Genomic DNA, 5,175 nt, shown 5'->3' on the forward strand with positions numbered 1-5,175 from the left:
GACCTCTACCATAACACTTGATGACAGGATGATTGATACTGCTGTTGGCTAAGACAGGACTGCTAGACAGGACCTCTACCATAACACTTGATGACAGGATGATTGATACTGCTGTTGGCTAAGACAGGACTGCTGGACAGGACCTCTACCATAACACTTGATGACAGGATGATTGCTACTGCTGTTGGCTAAGACAGGACTGCTAGACAGGACCTCTACCATAACACTTGATGACAGGATGATTGATACTGCTGTTGGCTAAGACAGGACTGCTGGACAGGACCTCTACCATAACACTTGATGACAGGATGATTGATACTGCTGTTGGCTAAGACAGGACTGCTAGACAGGACCTCTACCATAACACTTGATGACAGGATGATTGATACTGCTGTTGGCTAAGACAGGACTGCTGGACAGGACCTCTATCATAACACTTGATGACAGGACGATTGCTACTGCTAACGGTTGCTGCTAAAGGGAGCTGCTAGCTACTGAGTACAAGACATTGAAAAGATGCGTTTTCAACCAAAAATGATCTTGCAACAGCTAGCTAAGTTAGTATTGCTGGAAGGATTCAACTTCAAACCTCCTCTGGTATGGTAACTATGGAAGGATCCAAACCTCCTCTGGTATGGTAACTATGGAAGGATCCAACCCTCCTCTGGTATGGTAACTATGGAAGGATTCAAACCTCCTCTGGTATGGTAACTATGGAAGGATTCACCCCTCCTCTGGTATGGTAATTATGGAACGGTTCACCCCTCCTCTGGTATGGTAACTATGGAAGGATCCAACCCTCCTCTGGTATGGTAACTATGGAAGGATTCAAACCTCCTCTGGTATGGTAACTATGGAAGGATTCACCCCTCCTCTGGTATGGTAATTATGGAACGGTTCACCCCTCCTCTGGTATGGTAACTATGGAAGGATCCAAACCTCCTCTGGTATGGTAACTATGGAAGGATCCAACCCTCCTCTGGTATGGTAACTATGGAAGGATTCACCCCTCCTCTGGTATGGTAACTATAGAAGGATTCAAACCTCCTCTGGTATGGTAACTATGGAAGGATCCAAACCTCCTCTGGTATGGTAACTATGGAAGGATCCAACCCTCCTCTGGTATGGTAACTATGGAACGGTTCACCCCTCCTCTGGTATGGTAACTATGGAAGGATCCAACCCTCTGGTATGGTAACTATGGAAGGATCCAACCCTCCTCTGGTATGGTAACTATGGAAGGGTTCAAACCTCCTCTGGTATGGTAACTGTGACAGGATTCAAACCTCCTCTGGTATGGTAACTATGGAAGGATTCAAACCTCCTCTGGTATGGTAACTATGGAAGGATTCACCCCTCCTCTGGTATGGTAACTATGGAAGGATTCAAACCTCCTCTGGTATGGTAACTATGGAAGGATCCAACCCTCCTCTGGTATGGTAACTATGGAAGGATTCACCCCTCCTCTGGTATGGTAACTATAGAAGGATTCAAACCTCCTCTGGTATGGTAACTATGGAAGGATCCAAACCTCCTCTGGTATGGTAACTATGGAAGGATCCAACCCTCCTCTGGTATGGTAACTATGGAACGGTTCACCCCTCCTCTGGTATGGTAACTATGGAAGGATTCACCCCTCCTCTGGTATGGTAACTATGGAAGGATTCAAACCTCCTCTGGTATGGTAACTATGGAAGGATCCAACCCTCTGGTATGGTAACTATGGAAGGATCCAACCCTCCTCTGGTATGGTAACTATGGAAGGGTTCAAACCTCCTCTGGTATGGTAACTATGGAAGGATTCAAACCTCCTCTGGTATGGTAACTATGGAAGGATTCAAACCTCCTCTGGTATGGTAACTATGGAAGGATCCAAACCTCCTCTGGTATGGTAACTATGGAAGGATCCAACCCTCCTCTGGTATGGTAACTATGGAACGGTTCACCCCTCCTCTGGTATGGTAACTATGGAAGGATCCAACCCTCTGGTATGGTAACTATGGAAGGATCCAACCCTCCTCTGGTATGGTAACTATGGAACGGTTCACCCCTCCTCTGGTATGGTAACTATGGAAGGATTCAAACCTCCTCTGGTATGGTAACTATGGAAGGGTTCACCCCTCCTCTGGTATGGTAACTAAGGAAGGATCCAACCCTCCTCTGGTATGGTAACTATGGAAGGGTTCACCCCTCCTCTGGTATGGTAACTAAGGAAGGATCCAACCTTCCTCTGGTATGGTAACTATGGAACGGTTCACCCCTCCTCTGGTATGGTAACTATGGAAGGATTCAAACCTCCTCTGGTATGGTAACTATGGCAAGATTTATCCTCATCTCTATGTCAAGCCTGCCCTCTACAGGGAAAACAGTGTACAGGTGGGAACAGTGGGTTAACTGCCTTGTTCAGGGGAACAGTGGGTTAACTGCCTTGTTCAGGGGAACAGTGGGTTAACTGCCTTGTTCAGGGGAACAGTGGGTTAACTGCCTTGTTCAGGGGAACAGTGGGTTAACTTCCTTGTTCAGGGGAACAGTGGGTTAACTGCCTTGTTCAGGGGAACAGTGGGTTAACTGCCTTGTTCAGGGGAACAGTGGGTTAACTGCCTTGTTCAGGGAACAGTGGGTTAACTGCCTTGTTCAGGGGAACAGTGGGTTAACTGCCTTGTTCAGGGGAACAGTGGGTTAACTTCCTTGTTCAGGGGAACAGTGGGTTAACTGCCTTGTTCAGGGGAACAGTGGGTTAACTGCCTTGTTCAGGGGAACAGTGGGTTAACTGCCTTGTTCAGGGGAACAGTGGGTTAACTGCCTTGTTCAGGGGAACAGTGGGTTAACTGCCTTGTTCAGGGGAACAGTGGGTTAACTGCCTTGTTCAGGGGAACAGTGGGTTAACTGCCTTGTTCAGGGGAACAGTGGGTTAACTGCCTTGTTCAGGGGAACAGTGGGTTAACTGTCTTGTTCAGGGGAACAGTGGGTTAACTGCCTTGTTCAGGGGAACAGTGGGTTAACTGCCTTGTTCAGGGGAACAGTGGGTTAACTGCCTTGTTCAGGGGAACAGTGGGTTAACTGCCTTGTTCAGGGGAACAGTGGGTTAACTGCCTTGTTCAGGGGAACAGTGGGTTAACTGCCTTGTTCAGGGGAACAGTGGGTTAACTGCCTTGTTCAGGGGAACAGTGGGTTAACTTCCTTGTTCAGGGGCAGAACGACATATTTTTTACCTTGTCAGTTCGGGGACTCGTCCAGCAACCTTTCGGTTGTTGGCCCAACGCTCTAACCACTAGGCTACCTGCCGGCCAAGAAGGCCTTTGTTAGTCAGGGTTGGGGTCCATTTCAATTCCAGTCAATTCTGAAAGTAAATAGGATTTTAATTCCACATGTTCCTCGTTGAAAAGTATTGAAGAGAATAGGAATTTCAGAGTAGATCTGCATTATGCCAACCCCTCTTTTTACGCTACTGCTACTCTCTATTCATCATATATGCATAGTCACTTTAACCATATCTACATGTACATACTACCTCAATCAGCCTGACTAACCGGTGTCTGTATATAACCTCTCTACTGTATATAGCCTCTCTACTGTATATAGCCTCTCTACTGTATATAGCCTCTCTACTGTATATAGCCTCTACTGTATATAGCCTCTCTACTGTATATAGCCTCTCTACTGTATATAGCCTCTCTACTCTATATATCCTCTCTACTATATATAGCCTCTCTACTATATATAACCTCTCTACTGTATATATCCTCTCTACTGTATATATCCTCTCTACTGTATATAGCCTCTCTACTGTATCTAATCTCGACTGTATATAACCTCTCGACTGTATATAGCCTCTCTACTGTATATATCCTCTCTACTGTATATAGCCTCTCTACTGTATCTAATCTCGACTGTATATAACCTCTCGACTGTATATATCCTCTCTACTGTATATAGCCTCTACTGTATATAGCCTCTCTACTGTATATAGCCTCTCTACTGTATATATCCTCTCTACTGTATATAGCCTCTCTACTGTATATAGCCTCTCTACTGTATATAGCCTCTCTACTGTATATAGCCTCTCTGTACTCTACTGTATATAGCCTCTCTACTGTATATAGCCTCTCTACTGTATATATCCTCTCTACTGTATATAGCCTCTCTACTGTATATAGCCTCTGTATATAGCCTCTCTACTGTATATAGCCTCTCTACTGTATATAACCTCTCTACTGTATATAGCCTCTCTACTGTATATAGCCTCTCTACTGTATATAGCCTCTCTACTGTATATAACCGTATATAGCCTCTACTGTATATAACCTCTCTACTGTATATAGCCTCTCTACTGTATATAACCTCTCTACTGTATATATCCTCTCTACTGTATCTAATCTCGACTGTATATAGCCTCTCTACTGTATATAGCCTCTCTACTGTATATAACCTCTCTACTGTATATAGCCTCTCTACTGTATATAGCCTCTCTACTGTATATAGCCTCTCTACTGTATATAACCTCTCTACTGTATATAGCCTCTACTGTATATAGCCTCTCTACTGTATATAACCTCTCTACTGTATATAACCTCTCTACTGTATATAACCTCTCTACTGTATATAGCCTCTCTACTGTATATATCCTCTCTACTGTATATATCCTCTACTGTATCTAATCTCGACTGTATATAGCCTCTCTACTGTATATAGCCTCTACTGTATATAGCCTCTCTACTGTATATAGCCTCTCTACTGTATATAGCCTCTCTACTGTATATATCCTGTCTACTGTATATAACCTCTACTGTATATAGCCTCTCTACTCTATATAGCCTCTACTCTATATAGCCTCTCTACTGTATATATCCTCTCTACTGTATCTAATCTCGACTGTATATATCCTCTCTACTGTATATAACCTCTCTACTGTATATAACCTCTCTACTGTATATATCCTCTCTACTGTATATAACCTCTACTGTATATAGCCTCTCGACTGTATATAGCCTCTCTACTGTCTATAGCCTCTCTACTGTATATAGCCTCTCTACTGTATCTAATCTCAACTGTATATAACCTCTCTACTGTATATATCCTCTCTACTGTATATAGCCTCTCTACTGTATATAGCCTCTCTACTGTATATAGCCTCTCTACTGTATCTAATCTCGACTGTATATAGCCTCTCTACTG

Source organism: Oncorhynchus tshawytscha, linkage group LG01, assembly GCF_018296145.1.
Source record: "Oncorhynchus tshawytscha isolate Ot180627B linkage group LG01, Otsh_v2.0, whole genome shotgun sequence".
Taxonomy (NCBI): domain Eukaryota; kingdom Metazoa; phylum Chordata; class Actinopteri; order Salmoniformes; family Salmonidae; genus Oncorhynchus; species Oncorhynchus tshawytscha.